Here is a 20962-nt window from a genome sequence, read left to right on the forward strand (position 1 = left end):
ACGCCGCTGCTGCCCGGACAAGCCTAGGGTTTCCCCCGGTATGCGGAAGGGCAGTGGGAAGGGGAAACCCCGACGCCCCTCAAGAGGGAATGGTGGCGCCCGCGAGCGTTACCGCGTCGGTGTCGGCCATCGACAAGGATTTCTCCCGTCCCCCAAAGGCCCACGGCCCCGGACACTCCGTCATGCTCCGCCAACCTCGCCGCCCACCAACTCGCGCCACCACGGTCACGCAACCACCACCGCCATAATCATAAACACGAATCTATATTATTCCGACATCTTCGACGGAAGCTAAAGTGGGGCGCATAAGTTGTATCCAATAAAACAACAAAGTTGTGTAATTGCGCTCTTACTGAACGACCACTTCGATTTGTCGGGATTATCCAAAGATACTTTTTGCTCCTTGCATGGTTTTACATTTTGTAGCACATAGTTAATTTAAATATAAAATTAATTTTTACATATGATTGGCTAATAACTTACCAATGCAAGGGGAATTTGTTATCATTGTTTTAGCATACCCAGATACACTTTTTTCCCTTACTCAAAATGCAAAAGGAGTTATTATTATTTTTGAACAGCTTTCAACATTGCTCATTCTACACCACTGCATATGGTATATGTCATGATTTGCTAACATAGTCTAGGTTCTAGCAATATCTGAGCCTCGGTTCTAGATCTTTAACTTCCCTGATCAAAATATATAATTACACCAAAATCCGTAAGGTATTGTTGTGTGCATCCTGCAAAGTGTAACTTACTTGAACATTTATGTTAGATATAATATATACATCTGGAAAGTTTGTATTTTTTTTTTTGAAATGGGGGATATACCCCAGCCTCTGCATCAAAATGATGCATGTGGCTGTTGAAAAGTTTGTACTAAATTATCATTGCATCGAAAGTTAGAGAATTCGGAGTAACAGGATGATGCATCAACAAGAAAGATGTTAAGGGAAGAAATGCACAAAGGCAATTGCCGACAGCGTGGGAGCGAGGTAGGCCAATTTCCAGGAGCACAAGCTTTCAGTTTCTCATTTCACAAAGTATATAAACTAAGCAAAAAATAAAAATATATACTCCTAGTTAAAGAGGCAAATACAATTAATTCTACATTACCGGATACAATGCCGCAAGAGGAAACACAACACACATCTTATTAGCTACTAGCTATAGTGTGTGGTCCATAACAACAATAGGAAATACATCACACATCTTAAGTACTAGCTTAATTATTCAATACAAAACATATAGCTAGCTAGAGGAAACACATCGCACATGTTAAGTCAGGGGCTTTAGCTTTTCCTTAAGCGGCAATAGCAAACCAGACACAACCAAATGTGGTGACTTATTTGCATTTACACCTTCGCGCAGATGATTTTATTTGAAATTAAGGTACATGATCTCAAATTTCTTCTGAAAACTTGGTAGCAGCCATCCTACGTTTATGAACATTGCACGCCGGGCAATGGAGCTGGATAAGAGATGTGTGGTATGCGACAAATATTTGGAGGACGCCGGCCACCTTTTTCTTGAGGTGTGAGGAGGCAAAGCATCGATGGACTGGAGATCTCTCTAGCTAGAAGATGTCAGACTGCAACATCTTCGGTACAGTTCGGCTACAGCCCTACTGAGACAGATATTTGATTTATCCTATGAGAGGAAAATGATGGTAGTTGCCTTCTCATGGAGCTGGTGGTACGAAAGAAACAAAGAGAATCATCAAGAGAGAAGGCTTTCGTCGGTGGTGGTCGCTGGTGGTGCGGACCACCCCTCGCCAGCTGCGCAAGGGCACTTCCTCGGTGATCATGCTTACGGCATGGTGGATTTGGAAACACCGGAACGTGGCGGTCTTTGACAACATGCGGCCTTCGGTGTCATCCTTGTTCAACAACATCGTGGCCGAGGCGCGGCAATGGGCGGACGCGGGAGCCCGGGGTGTGCGCCAACTGCTCCCCTAGATTAGTTTTCTTTTTCTTGGGTCGAGTTGTACGGTGTGTTGTGTCCGTCCTCGGACTTGTACATAAACTCTTCCATATCTATCAATGCATCGAAACGCAAGGCTTTCGCGAAAAGAGAGAAGGCTTTCGATTCAGAAATTTCAGTTCATGGTCCTGCGTCATGCCAATCAATGGAAGGAGTTCTTTAAATCCAAACCGAAGGTGCCTACTACAGAGCAAAAAAGTGGTGTCCGGAAGGAATTTGTCAAAATCAACACTGATGCCACCTTCTATGGAGCATCTAGGGTTGGAGGATGGGATGCGATATGTCATGATGCTGTTGGGGACTTGTGTTTTGTCGTCTCGCTGGGTCTCTGCAGATGGTATCTGATCATCTTCACCTCCACGCTGGAATCCTATCATTTCTGAAATGTGGTCAGGTGTTGGGCGAGCCATTTTTCAAACTGACTGCCTGGTTCTCAAGCAAGCTACGCATTACTTGGAGAGCAACTAAGCATTTCTAAAATGTACTGCATGGAAAGGTATTCTACGAGACAGCAGGTGTAATTATAAATATTCGTAGACTCGCATCACAACAACAATAAGCGATGATTAATAACCTACTTTGGCATTGAAAGTAACTAGATAAGATCATAGAGAAGAGTACTTTCGCAAAGGATTGTAAAACCCTCAAGCTTTACAAAAGAGTTCATGTTGTAAAACCATCAAGGTTACATACGATGATACGAGACACAAGCGCCATGCTGGCACTAAAATCTGAACCACACAACAACACAGGCCTATGAATGCAGGTCATACATGTTGTACATGAGGAACAAAAATGAGTCATAGTCTTTAGTCATTGCTTCACGGTCATGTTGGGATAAACAGAAAAACGATACAAATAATTGGAGCAAGGCTCATCACCCGGTCTGATTACCCAGTCAGTGCTGCTTTTGAAATGGCATCGATATTGCTGCAAATAAAATGGTGAAGGTTAGGCAACTATTCAGTTTTCACAGTACAAAGCATTTCAATCAGATTTTGAATTTAAAAACTGCTAAGCTGTGAAATGTGACCCTTAGTACAAAATGTTGATTCTAGATCCTGCCGTCTGGAGGGGAGGGCCCTCGCTGGAAGGCGGGGCACGATCTCCCAGATGATGATCTCCTCCGGGATGCCGCCGCCGGACGGGGATTCATGTTGATTCTAGATCGAGTACGTCCCATTTATTTACAGTAGTTTTTTTTAGGGGTTCATTCGTCCCATTCATGTTGACTGGAAGAAGAAGACTTACCGGCCAATGGTTGGTGGGAAAGCCGATTTGGGCTCGCTGTGTGGGCAATTAATTATTAACCGTTGGTGGGAATCGACACCGTCTTTTTTGAAAGAAAAAAACGTTCTTCTCGAAAAAGCGCAAGGCATGAATCGCCAGCCGGGAAACGAAACCGAGACACGTATCACTATCGCCTGCCTTTTAATTTCATTTTCTTCTCCAACCAAACCAATCCCTCCTCCGCTCTTAATTGTCGCTTCGCACGCTGGGAATTAATTAATTAATTCGCGATGCTTCTTCTTCTTGGGTCGGCTGGCTTCTTCAGTTAATCAACTCCTTTTTCTTTTCTCCCTCACAAGCTACCACTACCTTCCGTATGCTATAATTCATCTCCTCTGCTCAATTCAATAACTATACATCACACTACGAGTAGAGATACTAGATGGTCAACTAATGTACACTATACTAAGAAATCACAGAGAGGGAGAACAAGAAACTTCCGTAAACACATGGGAGCCAAAGAAGACTCGTAAATAACAGCCGCTAATAAACACACAGTCCCACTCGACTCACCAATCTAACAAAACAGAAATTCCATGAAAGGTCTAAATAAACAGAAATTCCACAAAAACGAATGCCAAGGCAAAGTAGATGAACATCAACAAAGGCTAATCAGCAAGTATGTCCGCAAGACATGTCCTTTTGCTCTTCCTAGGACATTCAGAAGACAATGAAAAACAAAAACGCATTAAGCACAGCCTCGATCTAAAAACACAATCAATTCAGCTCGAGTACATAATGCACAAACAATTCCAAACTCCACAGGTGAACTTTTCCAGCAACAAAATTACAGCAAAAGGAACTCCATGCATACTGACCATCAAGAGCAACAGCAGCAGCAGCAGCAACAACTAGTCGCTGCTGCCTCGGCTTCGTCCTCCTCGCCATGAAGACCAACCCCAGTGCACACAGGGCTCAGTATGCCTTCTTCTCGTGCCGTTTCTTAATCAATATGGCCTGTTTCAGCAAAATAAGATATCGACGTGAGATCAAATCAGGGAAATAATACCTAGCTAGTAGATGAGTTATGTATGGCTAGTGCAAAAGGCATCGACACCATCAGCAATACATCTACAAAGTGCAAGTTTCTACGATGTTTTGAAACTGGACTAACGAAACATCAGGATGCATGTGCTATACCAGGATAAAAACCTCAATGTACCAAGTAATGCTTGCCGTTTGTCCTTCAAATGAAGACCGACAAGCATAGCCTGCTAGTGTTTTGGGTCCTGCTTCTGCTTTCTAAACCTCAACATATGCTACAGCACTACATGGCCTTCTCTAAAATTAGCTAATTTGTGGTACTGTACTACATATACTACTTCTCTGAATATATCCTGATGAATTTCGGATTAAACGATTCCATCACTTTTCTTTTTAACACAACTATGTTTAATTACAGGGCATCAAACAAGCCTAATGATGTCAAACTAATCGCAGCTGCTAAAGCTAAGCATATTTGTGAACGCACGTTAAAAGATGACCATACCAGAGGCCTAACGCTGAAGAACGAAGAACAAAGGTTCAGCCTTTCAAAGACGATGAGGAATTTAATGGCTGACTAGAGGTCACAGTGGTTGTCCTTGGGGTGACCTCCTGCAAGACATGGACATGTCAACCGGTCTACACATGAGCAAACCATGGTCCACACCAAGGGCATCGGGGACACTAGTTGTCGAGGAAGTCCGATTAGGAGCGGCTATTCGAATCAGCGGCCAGGCAGGGATCACCCAAAACCGGCGCCACCTCATCCTGTGGCTCATCGCAGCGCATCAAGGAGGAAGGAATTCTCTTTGTCCTTCAAATGAGAAGACCCACAGGCATAACCTGATGGCCTATTGGGTCCTGGTTCTTCTTTCTAAACCTCAAACATATGCTACAGCAGTACATCAGCTTCTCCGAAATTAGCTACTTCGTGGTACTGGACTACTTATACTACTTCTCTGAATATGTGCTGATGAATTTCGAATTAACAAAATCCAATTGCTTTTCTTTTTTAACACATCTGGGCTTAATTGCAGGACATCAATCAAACAAGCCTAATGATATCTAACTAATCGCAGCTGCTAAACAAATTCGTTAACAGAGGACTACAACAGATGCCTAATGCTGAAGAACCAAGAACAAAGATTCGACCTTTCATGGATGGCGGCCTAAAGGTCGCAGCGGTGGTTTTGGGAAGACCTCCTGCAAGACGTGGACAGGCCAACCGGTTTACACATCCGGCGCGACCACGGCCGCCTCCAAAGACGAAACATCAGCAATATATCTACAAAGTGCAAGTTTCTACGATGTTTTGTAACTGGACTAACAAAACATCAGGATGCATGTGCTATACCAGGATAAAAACCTCAATGTACCAAGTAATGCTTGCCGTTTGTCCTTCAAATGAAGACCGACAAGCATAGCCTGCTAGTGTTTTGGGTCCTGCTTCTGCTTTCTAAACCTCAACATATGCTACAGCACTACATGGCCTTCTCTAAAATTAGCTAATTTGTGGTACTGTACTACATATACTACTTCTCTGAATATATCCTGATGAATTTCGGATTAAAAGATTCAAAGGACAAGGGACCTCTGTTTGTCCTTCAAATCAAGAATACACAAAAGCTGATGGACTATTTGGTCCTGGTTCTTCTTTCTTAACCTCAACCAATGCTACAGCAGTACATCGGCTTCTCCGAAATTAGCTAATTCGTGGTACTGGGCTACTTATACTACTTCTCTGAATATGTGCTGGTGAATTTTGAATTAACAAAATCCAATTGCTTTTCTTTTTTAGCACATCTGGGCTTAATTGCAGGACATCAATCAAACAAGCCTAATGTTGTCTAACTAATCGCAGCTGCTAAACAAGTTTGTGAATCCACGTTAACAGAGGCCTAATGCAGACGAACCAAGAACAGAGACTCAACCTTTCATTAATGGCGGCCAAATGATCGCAGCGGTGGTCTTGGGGCGACCTCCTGCAAGACGTGGATAGGCCAACCGGTTTACAAACCCGGCGCGACCACGGCCCCCTCCAAAGACATCAGCGGTCGAGGAAGTCCGGTGAGCCGCGGTTGTTCGAATCGGCGGTCTGGCAGGGACTACCAAACACCGGAGCCACATCATCCCGTGGCTCCTCGCAGCGCGTCAAGGACGACGGACCTCCGTGGCTCACATCGCCGCCGCCGGCGCGTCCTGGTGGCCGGTGCCACATCGCCGGAATGCAGCGCCACGCGACCCGGTCCGGCCAGCTCGACGGCGCCGCACGCATGGATGCACGCGGGCACCGGCGAGCCAGCCGGCCGCGTCGCCATGGTCTGTGATGCGACGTTCCTCCCGGCGGCGAGTCTTGGACGGCGGCAGCGATCTGGTGCTGGACCTCGGGAGCGGTGGAACTGGGTCGGAGGGAAGGTGGGGACGGGGGAGGCGAGGATGGCCGGGGCTTGTGGAGACGGGGCGGCGCCGGAGGATGGCCGGGGCTTGTGGAGATGGGGCGTCGCCGGAGGATGGCTGGGGCTGGTGGCGTTTGATCTGGGTGTTGGGGTTGTTTTAATCGAGCTTATTCTCTTCCTCCAAAAAACGAAAACAAAAAAGAAGCAGAAAACGCAGCCCACTTTCTCTCCTGCGGCAGTTTTTCATCTATTTTCTTCTCCGTGTACATTGATTTGATTGGTTAGCAGATTTATTCTCAAATAAAATGGTTACCGCTCCTTTTCATTGTTATTTTTGTTTGGCGCTTGTTTTGCATGTGTATAGCCGTATAGGCAAAGCAATCACAGTGACGTGGTTCCATGCATAGCCTATACAAAATGTCTATATTCCATGCACATATCTATGTTTTTTTTTTTGGCCACAGAGAGCACATCGCGTATTCACTAGCTCGTACATGGGTGAAGAGATTTCGGGTGCGGCAAGTATGTGCATTCACGTCGTCCGCCCCCACCTCGCCTACAATCATACCCAGTTGGCGTAAACCCGTCACTATCAAGATCGACGCCCTCGTCAACAACATGCGCCAACAATCGAGGGAGATCCCAAAGGAGTAGATAATTAGACCCCTAGATGCAAACGCTCTTGCCGTAAGTGCGGGTCCAAGGGTGAGGACATCAGGGGGGCGGAGCTAGCATGTATTGACTAGTGTCAAATGACATCAACGGAATTTGTGCTAGGCTATATAAAAATCAACTCAGCGACCGTTTGCGTCGCGTCGCTGGAGATGCCCTTAGGAGTTGAACGAGCGTAGCAATCGATGCATGGAATGAATGGATGCATACACTACTACGTATACACGTAGTTCTTCTACCACGCCACATATACCTACGTCCAAACATGCACATATGCATACACGTCATTGCACTTGTCACCAAGAGACATTTTTGGAAAGGTTTCGTCGACAAAAATCTGTCGTGGCACACCAAGTTCAAAGATAGCACGGATTATCGGGTACTTATGTGTAGACGCCTTTAGCGAAGTAACCGTGACCCGGTGATGGCGGAGGATCTGCAGATTCGTGACCACGCCACATGCATCGATATTATGCCCATGTTACCGATGAAAGGCCATGCGGAGTCAGACGCAGGCCAAGAAGCCATGAACCAAAAACAACGCATTGGGTAACCTCGAGCCAATATGGTAGGCTCTAGGAGATTCGATGACGCCAACGAGTGTATAAATACCACCACCAAAAAACCGGGGGGGGGGGGGGTGCCGGCGCCAACCGCAAGGGTACATACGAGTGTCGATAAAAGGCATTCCATACCCGAGACTACATGACTATGCTAGAGTGCTTCTTGCAAAAGGCGAAAGATAACTAACGACTGAGACAGTGCGGCACCGAAGTATCATCGTCATGGTTGAAACACAACATGTTGCTGAAGGCTCTCCCTGGGATGCCAAGACAACTCTGCTTCTAACACTGTGATCATAACATAGCTTCTCTTAAGCTAGACCCTGAGAGATAGAGGGGCGAAAAGAGTCAAAGTTCTCTCATGCCTTCAAGGCCCACAACATAAGCCCAAAGTTGACATTGATCGGTTCGCGGGCCAACAAAAGGTCCACATTAATGCAAATTTAGGTATAAATCATTAATTGGTGAAACAACTAGAAACACTATATCGCAAAAAAGTTATGCACTTTTAAACATACCTCCCCAATAGCTCTACAACTAAGGCATCGGCGACAATGGGTGCGCAACCTAGTCGTTGTCGGGCGTTGCGTCCTCAACATTACCACTGACAATGTACACACGCGTGTCATAGATGGTGGCGTAAAGGCCTTGCGATATAAGTACAAAACACTACTAAGTAAAGCCTTGTAAAAAAGTTGCCACTGTAGTAAAGAAAGGTTTTTTTTACACATGGCTTCAGTACACACATGGGCCACCACCGACAGTGATGGACTAATATTGAACTTAATTCTTGTAGATAGTGGTGATAACGCCGACCAGATTTACAAGATATAAGTGTGCACTTAGCCAAGACCCGGGTGTACATTATCGTAAATGGATGACTACAAGGGTGCTCAAACCAACAATATGTGGATGGTGACTATATCTTGCCATCCTTGTTGTGGTCAACGAGCGATATATCGATGTTTATACTAGGATAATATAAAAACACCTAATGGCACAGGAAATAATAGGTAATAAATCCTGAAACAGAAAATAAATGAACCAAAAGAATATGTGGCAAATAAATTATAGCTATTAACTAACCCTTGGCATAAACTAAGAACAATGATGACAACAGTGTATGATGGCTCCGACACCAATGATTGTCAAGGGTGATGAAATCACAACACCGATGCACATATATCATCTCCAACGATGATCGTGAGTAAAATCTTTTACATAGCTCAATATTTAATATGCAAAATTCCATAGGTCAAAGCTAAAGTCAAAGCAAGCACGGTAGTTTAAGGTCTAAAAATTCATTTGTGTTATCTTTATGTGCTATACCATTGAAGTGCTTTTTTGAGAGCACCATTATTCCATAAGTAATATCAATTATGCTTTAAAAGTTCTAGAACTTAGGTTCATTGCTTATATATACATTGGCAAGTGGGGAGGGTTTTAAGGTCTATATGTTTGGACTTTCCAGACCCTGCGTTCACCACCTTCATCTCGCATGAAAGCTCACCACTCTTTGTTTCTTTGGCATGGGTGGGTTCTGGGTGTAGTTGTCGATCTTGAGGAGTTGAGTCAGTATTTTGTGTTAGTGAGGTAGTGTGCGAGTACAACAACATATATTTGTTGACGATGTTGAGCACGTGACGAAGGATGCGACACATGGAAGCGATGACTATGAACAGAGAGATTTTATTCCTGAGGGGTCCGGTCGAGGATATATGGATTGTAAGGCCATGTCGTAGCTCGCCTCGTATCATTGTACATGCTATGCTAGGTTGATCATCGGAGCCGACGTATGGCCCGGTTCAACGATGGTTTTGTGAGCAGACTACACCGGGGAAGGGCAGGTGTCAACATGGAACCATCAGCTTCGACAACAATGCTTCTCCTCATTTCTCTCATGACATCGTCGACTCATCGGCGGCGGAAGAACGCTAACTATGGTGTTCAACCTCGCCCATGTTCTCTGAAGAAAAAAACTCTTTTTTGCGAAACACATACACTCGCCTACGCGTGCACACACCCTACTCCTATGAGCACCACCGAGAGATTGGGTCATCCGACAATTTTCGAGATTGATGAAGTCACCATTGGAGTCGAGTCTCTTTGTTGACGGGAACCTCATCTCTTACAATACTCCGTCTTTCTGAGACACCAAAGTATCAAACCTGAAATTTGAACTCTGGTGTGCTAGAGGTACCACTGCCTTCCTAACCATCCAAACACCGGTTGGTTCTAAAAAAAAGTTTGTTTATATAAAATATATAGACCCATATGCATACAACCATATGATAGCAAATCAGGCATCACATGGTATATGTAGTACATGAATGGAAACGAAGATTTATTCCAACACCTTGATCAAAGCTGCAATTGAAGGCCTAATTGCCCTAGGTAGTGCATGCATGGAAGGGCTCCCTCCGTTTGGGTATCCAAATCCCCTCATATTTTTCAAAAATATATGTTGGAGTAATAATTAAAAAAAGTAGACTATTAATGCCCCTAAAATCAAGCGATATGGCCATTTTGATTTCTCTCTACTACTCCAGCACGGAAGCTGGCATTGCATGCTGTATTAATAGAAATTTACCGGGAAGAGAGAAAGATTGGAGAGTCATTAACCCGGGTAGGCAAAGCGTCTAGGAGGGAGAGGCAATAATAATTAAGCGGACAAACCAAAATCCGAGGAGCCAGCCCGGATATTATGGTATTTGTTCCCTCCATGAAAAAATAAACCAGTATTGACAAGTAGCCGATCTGATTAGGAGAAATTTATGATTGTACAATACCATGATTTGTGAGTTACCAAATCTAATCGGCTGATTTGTGAATCAACAACACATATTTTTACGGAGTAAAAAAAATGGCCGACTTGGCAGTAAAAAGAGGACGCGATTATTAACTCGGAGCAACAAAATCTCACCTCACAAGGCACGCACAGCGCATGACCTCACCTCACAATCCCCTTTCTCCTATCCATCTCTCACTCAATCGTCCTCCGCCGCCGCCGTCGCAGTTCACCGGCCGGCCACCCCACCACACCCACGAGATTCCCTCGCCACCCCAATCCCACCCACCGCCGCCGTCGCTCGGTGCTGCTCCCCGCCTCGCAGTTCACCGGCCGGCCACCGGATACCCCCAATCCCACCCACCCAGGCAATTCCCATCAGCCCCACTGGTTCCCCACTCACAGCCATGGCGCCTCCCTGCCTCGATGCACCAGCTGTGGTCGACGGCCCAAGCAGCACGGGCGGCCGGCGCTGGAAGGCCTCCTCCACGGCGTCCGCGTCCCGCCATCGTGGAGCTCGTCACAGGGAGGCAAGGAGGAGTATGGTGGTCGCTTTCCCGGCCGCCGCCGACCTCCTAGACAACCTCCCTGAGCTGCGGCCGCCGACTCCGTCCCCGACCTGCTGCTGCCGGAGACAACTCCGTTCCTGTTGCTGTCGGCCACATCCTAACCTGCACCTACCCGGTGAGGCCCCTCTCCTCCTTCATGTCTATTCCTTGTGCAATGGCCGTGGTGTTTTCTTTTCTGTTGCCTGGTGAATATGTCCAAGTGTCAGATGGTTTTACTTGTGATACTGGCTTCCTTCTTATTGTTATATAAACGGTTTCCTACTGGTTGCACAAAATGCAACTTCCCACTTGTGCATTGCCTACTTTCAGTTTTGGATACAATTTCTGGTCCCTTGCAGACACTAGCAATCTTGCATTCTCTCGTCTGGACTGATACGAACTCAACAAAATTACGCTCCAAATATATTATTGTATAGTACACTAAAGGAAAAAATCAATAGTTCTGTCAAGCTAATGCCTTTAAATGGGTCACTGGTAGCTATATCACTGCCACAAAGTACAATTGCATTGCCTTCTTTCTCAGGATTCTACCCAGCTTTAATGTGAGTCCCATCCAATGTTTCTAGTTAGCAAAACAAGTATCAAATGATTCATCGAAATTTAAATGTTTTTCCAATTCTTGTGGACATCAGAAAATAATGTATCCGTAATCTGTAATTGGTCTGCTAGCTTCTTGTTGGATCGCAGACCATTATGTATGACAGTATGAGTCCAGTATTATTTGAAATGAGATGTGATAAAGAAAAGTTACTCAATACAAACCATGTATATAAAAATAGTATACTGAAAATTAAACACCAGTAATTAAGCACCAAAAAGTGATAGTGGATCTAATTCCCTTCTACGGAGTTTGTACATGCGTACACTGAAACAAAAATATATGTTTTCTATAGCCATTGCTGCATTACCACACATCTCCAAACTATACTATAGATAGCAGATCTCATATACCTGCCAAAAAAAGATAGTGGAGCTCATTCCCTTTCTCCTTTACATTCTTCACAAGTCTCAACCTCACATCTCCATTGTCCACTATGCCACCAATCCTTTGCCATATTGTAAGAAATGAGAATCGGACATATGTTAGTTATAAACAGACCAAGGTTGACGATGGTGTGCATTCTCCCATCGGAATAGTATCCGCTGATTATTGAAACCCAGCGTTGAACAAAATTCATTAATGTTGGTCAAGAGCAAATTTGACATTATTTTCTGATGGAATCAAGAGAGAACCATGAGATCTGTCGGCTTCTTAGATGCGATCGGCGAGTGGAGCCTCGCTCGGAGCATGGCCTCCTTAGAGTCGTGGTCGCTGTCGCCTTGTCGGTTGGATGTGTGCCTCTCCACCACAGAAACCTCACCCCAAGGGATAACCGCACTCTGGCCGTCGAGGAGTGCAAGGATCTCCTCGGACTGGGCGACGTTAACAGAACCTTGCGGGGCTGGCAGTGCACGGTGGGACGCCTCAGGTGGCGCGGTGGGAAACACGTGATGGCCAGGACTCGGGAGGTGGTGGCATGGTCCTGCTCTCGATGATGGGCAGTTCTATTTTTTGAGTGGATGCTGCAGTTTTTTGGACAGTCTGTGTGGGCGGGGGATTATTGGCAAATGACGTCGGCGTGCGGTGTGGAAATTGGTACTACATCATTAGGCTAATCCCGGTCATTAGATTTAGGTGATTAAGGGTGATGATTACCGGGGTATGCTTAAACTGATGCATCATTGGGTCACTCTGAAGCGTTAGTTCGTAATCGTGCGGTTGATGTTATATGGATCCAGCCCCTTTTGTGCTTTTTATATTAGTGTAGATGTAAAATAGTTTTGGAGCTTATATCTCACGGGAAGAAAAAATTACAGCAGTTGTGTAGATGTTGATGTGCTATATCTATGTTGTGATAGTGTTTTTAGCCTTGGTACTCACGCTTGCATGGTTTGATGATTAAGTGGATCAGTCCACCAATCTGCTGGAGAAAACCTATCTCCTTTGTTGTTTTAGTCGCTCATGTTAGCTTCCGTTGGTGCAGAATTTGATGAAGGAATAATTAGGGATCAAGCGGGCAAGTTTTGGGATTGTTTGTGTGGCTCCAATTGCTTTATCTGCGCAAGGTTTTTTGGTGCATGATAGATTTATTATTGTTCTTTGGCGAATGACAGATTTACAGTCACATAGCAGTGCTGATGTATACATTTTCTTTTATGATTGTTGCTTCCGTGTGAGACTCTATTATGATTTTTTGTTAGATATTTCTGTTGGTTCATCTTGTTGTAGAATCTGCCCCTAATTATTTTGTTATTGTCATGCTGCAGATATCAAGTAAGAGAGTTGGTAATGGACGCTCACAAGGCAGAGTATCCCCATCAGCATCTAATGGCAGAACCTCCTGCTCTAGACTCTTGACAGGTTGAGGCCGCCAGTTATCACCTGAGGGAATTCAATAACCAGTTTGCAAGGTTGGGAACTTCTCTGTCTGCTGTAGCTTGTCTCTTGCCATATCAATTTGAAATTTGGTGTTCTTGTATAATCAATGTCCTCCCATTGTGTTTATTATTTGCTATCTATTTTCTGAATAACATACTCCTTATCCATCCCATAAGTATTTTTGATATGTAGTAAATGCTGTATTTTTGAAGATCCTTGTGTGAATACGATTTTTAATAGTTGCATTATCAACATTCATGTCGTGTATTCTCTTTGGTGAGAAGAAAACTCACCTGCATGTTTATTTTGAGCAGTTGGGTACAACTAGTGTCACAAAATCATCCAGGTGACCTTTGGGAGGACGGCATCAAAGATTACTTATCCCATGCTTTCGAAATCATGGTAAGATCCATGAGCTTGTAATGTACTTTCTATGTTTTAATTGTGCATAACTAGAGCTCTGATATATTTCTGTCACCGCTGAAAAATATGTATCACCATCACAAATAGCTTTGTTTTGTGCATGACGTATATGTGTAGTATTTGTGGACGTTAGGATTCCGGTATGCTAACTATAAATGACTTACTGAACTGTTAGTTTTTTTTGAAACAAATAGCTATCAGCTGTGTTTTGTTTTTAGATCGATATCAACCATGGTATATTGCACTTAAAGTATGTATGTCCAACTTCTGTATGCCCTTGTTTTCATTTCGATTTGTAGGATCTGCTTAGTTTTCATGTTGACTAAAACGGTAATAATGTGAAATCATGTCACATGGGGAATACACTTTAGCAGGAGGAAGCCCAAGCCAGCAACAGTACAACCTGCAGCTTAGCAGTAGTTTGGATCGGAATAGGAGATGTCCTGTTGGATCCTGGACATGTAGTAAGTCCGGATTCATCCTAGATTGATAGGTTCATATCATACTAGGATTAGAATTCATAAGGTGTAGTATAAAGCAACCGACTATTTTCATTGTTTGGTGCCTCAATAGCTACTTTGCACAAGTGTACCCGCTTTGATTTTCTGAAGTTTGTCCGCTGCTGGTACTGTTGCACCAAGAGAGCAAATCCAAACTGATGGTTATCATGCTTCATATGTTTCTCATGTGTTCTTTATTAGTTAACCAGAATCAATAGCACCACATAAAGCTAAACTAACGCTTCGGTTTCACATTATCATTTTACTTGTTGACCTTGACAATCCTGAACAAAATTGGTTGGTACCTTACGGCATTTTTGTGGTATCTTCCTCTCAATAAATACTGACCTTACAGCTCTCATGTGTAGAAAGGAGGGACAGCAAACTCAATAGAAGGTACAGAAGAGGAATCTCAGGTATTAACTTGAGGAGCTTGAACGCCAGCACTTTTCATCCAAGGATAAGTCATATGCTGGTAATACCTCTGGGTCAATATGCACTTTCTCCCTTGTCTATAGATATCGTGATTTCCATACCCATAACTTCTCTTTCGTGATGTGTCTTTCATTTAGCTAAAGCAACGGGCACACATGCTAAGTCGAAATTTATCTCTTTTGTGTTTGATGTGCTTCCAGAACGACTAGGAAGGTCAATCAGCAGTCGATGGTTCTGGAGAAGAGGATGGAGCCTTCTGGCGAAAGAATCATATCCAAGGAGAATTGTTGGAAAACGGGAAAAGAAGATTCAGAAGCTATTCAACTTTACTTTTCTGGATATGTCAAAAACTTACATGCTTGGTACACAAGACATAACCAAAGCAAAATACATGTCTGGGATGGTGAGCTCATCTCCTGACTTTATTCGTTTCATTGGTGATTAGTAATGGCCTAAAGCTTCTCTGAAATATAGGCAATTCCGTGTTTCATCAAATGGTTGTATCATTGTATTGTCCTATCTCATAATCAACTTTGTGTGCATATATGAACTTAATTTACTTAAGGAGTTTGATGTTTGTTTGATCACCGTCTATTGGCACTATCTATTCTCGCCTGGATCTTACAATATAAGTTTATTACTAAATTGTTTAATGAATAATCACCGAGCTCATCACCTTAGCTCTTACTGATGATATTCCCTCTGCGTTGCGCATTGTCTAAGTTATTGGAACCATAGCACTATGCCCCTGATGTGGCTTGGGGGAGCATTTGCCGCCAGATAATGCCAGGCAGCATGCTTTTTGATGGGAGTATGTACTGAACAAGATTAGTAGTGTCAGGGCATAAATCCATTGGTCGTGCACCGAGAATGACCTGGGATGTGATGTTTTTCTGACGGGAGTATGTGCTAAACAAGATAAGCATCGAATATTTTTAAGACTTGTTCTAAAAATGTCTTGAAGCTTAGAATTATTGAGGCCCTAAAATCAACATGGAGCTTTGATCTTATCAGTGATCCTTAGGGTCCTTGTTCGCTGATAGCTCAAATATTATTTTGAGCTTGTTATAACTAAGGGTTTCAAGTGTTCAAGTAGTTTCATATGTTGCACATTTCATACTTTTACTCTAGCTCTTGTCAGTACTATGCGTGCTCTGCTATTCCTGAAGTCTGGTTAACTTCGGCACAGCCGCACAGGCTTGTCATATGCAGCTACTTTTGTTATTGTTGGTGTCAGCTGTGAAATTAATCCCTCTGACCTGGGCTGACAAATTAATATTAGCATCTAACTTAATCAACTGAGCAACTTGAAAGTTTATCAGGAATAACATAGGTACATATAATTTGAGGTATTTGGATGAATCTAAAGCTTTGAATTGTCTACTTATGTGCTAACTCCTGTTCCTCACGTCATGCACTTTATTTATCCGGACATACTTTGATTTCGTTGTTAATGCCTGACTTTTACTTGTGATGTTATTTCAGGATTGTCTGTCATGGCCACTCGGTGACGAGAAGGTGAAAAGGAAGGGTAGGAAACCCAAGCTCAAGAAACTCATTGAACAACAACGAGCCTCAGGACAGTGGTAGTGAGCTTCCAGTGGCGCTGCCACGCCACGTTCCCTTATGCTCAGGCCTTCTTACAGCACGGACCGGCAGCCAAGAGGACGACCCTAGTTTAATGCTGCCTGGCTTCATGGACGTGCTTCTGCCATTAGAAGGTCCTTGTCTCGTAGGTCTGTTTGTGACTCTGTGGTCCTTTTAATCAAAGTCAGGTTATTGATGGTTTGTGACTCTGTAGTCTAATTTTGTTCTCAATGACATACTTTAATTTCTCTTATGAAATATCCGAGCATATCCAGAAGCATCCTTAGTTCAAAATAACTTTTCCAAATCACTTAAATCTTTCATTTTTTTAAACTAAGTTGATGATCTGAATTGGAGATATTGTAGTGCTTAAATCAACAATATAACAATTTAGTTGGCATCGACATCACCCAAACAGTTGATATGATTGTTGTTTTCATAACAATAATAATTTTTCCAAGTTGAAAGAAGATGATGTCCATGATCAATGGATTTTATTTTTATCTATTTATATTCATTTCTTGGTGGAGTAAAGTGGCACTGTATATTCATTTCTTCATATTATCATTATTAGAAAGCAACTTCCCCGGCTTTACATGTATTGTTTCTTCACAGGTAATTCAGGTTTGGTATGTCACAGGAAAGGATGAAGAGAAAAAAGCTGAGCACATTGTTCCAAGTTCTACACCACAGCGTTGTTTTTTCATCTCTAGCCTGAGAGGATGTGTGCTTGATTTGGCCCCCGGCTTGGACTACCTCCTCGGCTTGTCATCGGTGGTGTTCGGCCCCGACTACATGCTCTCCGGTGAACTACTGGTTCACCTTCAGTTTTCCGGCTCCCATGTGCTCTTGGATTGGCGGTGATGTTCAGCCTCGGCTACATGATCTCCGGTGAGCTACTGGTTCACCTTCAGTTTAATGGCATCATTTTCCTTAGTCGATCTTGTGTTATTTTTCATGAACAAATTATATACTAGGTATGTGCCTTATGCCATGTGTGATTTAGCGATGTGGTGTTTCATTTCGTGTTTTGGTTCGTACAAGTGTGATGAAAGACTTCCTAGTGACACAATTGAAGTTTCAGGTTGCTGCAATGTCGTGCCTAAACATAGTTTGTTATCTAGTTGTGTGTTGTGTATTGTTTTTTCAGGCTAAGGTCTGGATGGTCTAGCAAGTTGCTGGCTAATTTTCCCATGAAATTTGGTAGAATAGTAGCTTGATTTTCGTCTGAATTTGTTGACTCCATCACTTGGTAATAGATCAAGCATGAAATTCTTTAGAAGTGACTTATTTCGGTTGTGAGCAGCTCCTCTGGACAATAGTTTTTGAGCTAGATGCTAGTACCTTGTGTCTCACATTTTGCCGCTACCTTAGTCCCCTTTTCACCTATGCATTCCCCCACTATATGACCTAATTAGTTATGTGTAAACGCTTCTATTAGTTTGCTTATTAGTTGCCATGCTTGTGTTGCATGGCGTTGGGCCGATCATGTTCTTTGCACATATGTTGCAGTCTGAGGGTGTTGTTTGTTTGCTCAATGCTATGCTCGAGCAATGTGTTTTGCTGCTTCAAGCAACCAAATACGTCAAAGTGACTGAAAACTTGCGTGTTAGTTGTTTGTAGCTTCATTTGTTGTGCCACTCTTATCATTCACTCTGCCTTTTCATGTATCCTGGAAGTGATAGTATAATATCTGTCAACTTTTTCGTGCACTCATTATCAACGGCATTGAAGAAATCTTATCTGATTAACTGTCGATTTTTTCGTGCAGCTCGTCATTGAGGACATATGTTGTGACCTCTAGTGTTGTGATCTGATTGGAAGATCACTGCTGGCCTATGGCTGGGAGTCCGACGATCCTCCCTTCCAGGGCGCAAACTTGTCACAGTGGCCCCACGTCGACATGTTGTCCAGGCGCCCACCTCAGGTAAGAACACTCAGTTTCTCTAATCACTGGTTTCCCAAGTCATGATCCATATACATGTTTCCTTTGCTGAGGTTAGATGGTGGATACCATGGATGACCAAGTCCATAGATGAGGCCCAATGGCTAGCTTTGTACAAAGCTGAACTGGTAGTTTTATCAATTGTAAAATATATTATGTATTGTGGAGATTTTTTTTTTGCATATATATCCATGTTGTTTTATCAATCATTAGTGGTACTTTCACCAGTTATGTTCAAACTATTAGGTGTCCCCAAGTCTGGGATCTTTGGGAAAATGATTAGATATGGTTTGCTTCTGGAAACTTGAGATGACACGTTTAGCAAAAAGGTCCAGTGTTGTTTGTGCCCAAAGCGGGCTAATATTTGGCTGGTCTTGTTTTTTATTTGAATAAAGCAATGATCTGTAAGCATGAGAAATAATTTAACATGTCACTGAATCGGCAAAGCTGGAATTTTTGTTCTGACTATTTTCATGCTTGTAAAGATTGTTTTTGCATGTTGGGTTTGACGCAACATTCTGATGACTATTGCATGCCTTTGCACTTACCTTGAAATTCAATTCTTTTAAGTGGACTGGGCTATTGAAATATTGAAGTCTTTCTGGACAGCAGCTTTAACCATTTGCCCATGGAGTTCATGAATTAGGTTGAGATCTTGTACAACATTGGTGAGTCGTCTGGAGTAGTGACAGTTTGTACATTGTTGAGTTGCTTAAAATTTCTTTTCCAGGCAAATACTGTTACTTATTATGTAATTTGGATGTGATGCATTTGGTTCAAATGCTTGCATGTGTGAAATTGCACATGGATACTACTTGTCATGTAAGTAATTAGAAATCCTTCTGGTGTTGCTGCAGTGGACGCAGTGAAGGCAGGGCGAGTGGTGGAGCTGAAGAACGCAAAGGTGGACATGTAAATGCGCCAGGTGGGTGGGCATAGCCGTGTCAGAGCTGAAGGTGATGGAGGCTACATCCTGTCGCTGATGGAGTTAGAGCCGGGGACCATGTCAAGGTGAGAAGAGGATCTGCGTAGGAAGAAGGCGACGCTCTTTCATATTGCCAATGTGTGTTGGATGTTGTTGCTGACACTGGATGAATTATCACTATTGTTGTGTAGACCCAGGTGGTGTTGCCTGTGATCAAAACTATTGCATCGACTATTGCTGTGGTGAGGTGATTTTTTTACTGGATACTTGGGTTAGCGACACTTTGTTCCCTTTTTGTACTGATTGCTGATGCAAAGTGATGGGAGGAATCATTCTTGTCAATCATTCTTGTCTTGCTGCCGGTATTTGAGAAATTTTGATCCAGGTTTACTCATTTATGTATAGTAGTTGGGTGCTTCATATTTACCGTGTATGTATGTATATTGTGAACCAAACTTGAGGCACTTTAAATTTGCATTAATTCCAGACGTTTGGCTTCCACCCACCACATCATCAATCTGCAGCACCAAGGAAATCCCAGTTGCTCCATCTCTCACATCAATCAGCGAGGAAAGCAGAGGTCCATAGTCTTCTTCCCGCCCCACCTTGTCCCCTCCACAAAATTCGAATCACTCCCAAACCTGTGAAATTGTACTCTATAAGTACACAAGTAAGGTTGAGCCAACAGTGCAAAATATAGGCTAATATATGTCTAGATTCACTAAACCTGTGACAGGTATTTAGAGCCGGCGAGTTAAACCTTTGGTAAGTATTTAGAGCCAGCGAGTTAAACCTTTGGTAAGTATTTAGAGCCAGCGAAATACCGATTCCTAAAGAAAATAATTAGGGAAGGGGTGATTCACTTCCTATAGTTCCATCCAGCAGAGTACTTATAACATAGGGTGGTGCTCCGATATTTTTGGATGTCATCCCAGTGATTTACTCTGTAATCAGTTAATAGTAGGGAAATGAATCGACCCAGGCCGCTATGCATGTGCATTAATCCTGGAATGTTTTGGCTTCCACCCACCACGTCATTGATATGCAGTACCAACGAATCCCAGTCGCTCCATTTCCTAGCAGTCAACGAGGAAAGCAGAGGTCTGAAATTTAGTCTTCTTCCCGCCCCACCTTTCTTCCCTCCACAAAATTTGAACCACTCCAAAACCTGTCAAACTGTACTCTATAAGTACAAGTAGTGGTTGAGCCAACGCGTGCGTCGTGTGTGACGACTTAGACTTTGACTCTTGCGATGAGAGGGGAGGAGAGGAGAGGCCGCTCTGCTCCGAGACTGATTTGGACTCTTGCGATGAGAGGAGAGGAGAGGAGAGGCCGCTCTGCTCCGAGACTGATTTGGACCCGCGGCAGTCATCGACTTGATATATGGCCGGCTTTTGTCGGCGGCGAGCTCTTCTCCGGATGTCCAGCAGGTAACCATCCATCTTTCTTTTATTCTGTTGGGCTAGATGCCATTATACTA

At 43.5% G+C, this 20962-nt stretch overlaps 2 long non-coding RNA genes across 8 annotated transcripts; one reads left to right on the forward strand and one right to left on the reverse strand.

Annotated features, from left to right (window-relative positions):
* Window positions 1–3794: 3794 nt before the first annotated feature.
* Window positions 3795–6889, reverse strand: LOC127331083 (uncharacterized). Its single transcript, XR_007869578.1, has 2 exons — window positions 6192–6889; window positions 3795–4233 (listed from the first exon to the last, which is right to left on the reverse strand). It is a non-coding gene; the product is annotated as an uncharacterized lncRNA (long non-coding RNA).
* Window positions 6890–10815: 3926 nt separating this feature from the next.
* Window positions 10816–19824, forward strand: LOC127331077 (uncharacterized). Of its 7 annotated transcripts, none has more exons than XR_011751301.1 (11): window positions 10816–11363; window positions 13556–13699; window positions 13982–14069; window positions 14959–15065; window positions 15226–15428; window positions 16511–16761; window positions 17228–17503; window positions 18384–18539; window positions 18616–18685; window positions 19167–19225; window positions 19415–19824. It is a non-coding gene; the product is annotated as an uncharacterized lncRNA (long non-coding RNA). The 7 variants fall into 7 exon arrangements; XR_011751300.1 differs by having other exon boundaries at window positions 19170–19225; XR_011751298.1 differs by lacking the exon at window positions 18616–18685 and having other exon boundaries at window positions 19128–19225.
* The last annotated feature ends 1138 nt before the right edge of the window (window positions 19825–20962 follow it).

This window comes from Lolium perenne, chromosome 2, assembly GCF_019359855.2.
Source record: "Lolium perenne isolate Kyuss_39 chromosome 2, Kyuss_2.0, whole genome shotgun sequence".
Classification (NCBI taxonomy): Eukaryota; Viridiplantae; Streptophyta; class Magnoliopsida; order Poales; family Poaceae; genus Lolium; species Lolium perenne.